The sequence below is a fragment of the Pteropus vampyrus genome, unplaced genomic scaffold (genome assembly GCF_000151845.1).
Source record: "Pteropus vampyrus isolate Shadow unplaced genomic scaffold, Pvam_2.0 Scaffold71, whole genome shotgun sequence".
Taxonomy (NCBI): Eukaryota; Metazoa; Chordata; class Mammalia; order Chiroptera; family Pteropodidae; genus Pteropus; species Pteropus vampyrus.
In genome coordinates, this window is record NW_011888852.1 from 936,166 (window position 1) to 936,454 (window position 289).

A 289-nucleotide genomic window follows, 5' to 3' on the forward strand; every position below is an offset into this window, starting at 1 on the left:
AGAAATATAACAATCAATCCTAAAATTTGTATGAAATCACAAAGGGCCTCAAATAGCCAAAGCAATCTTGAGAAAGAACAAAACTGGAGGCATCACTTGCTCTAATTTCAAACTACATTACAAAGCTCGAGTAATCAAAACAATATGGCATTTACATAAAAACAGACACACAGATTAACAGAACAGAATAGAGAGTCCAGAAATAAACCTCACGCATTTGGTCAATAAATTTATGACAAAGGAGCCAAGAAGACACAATGGAGAAAGGACAGTATTTTCAATAAATAGT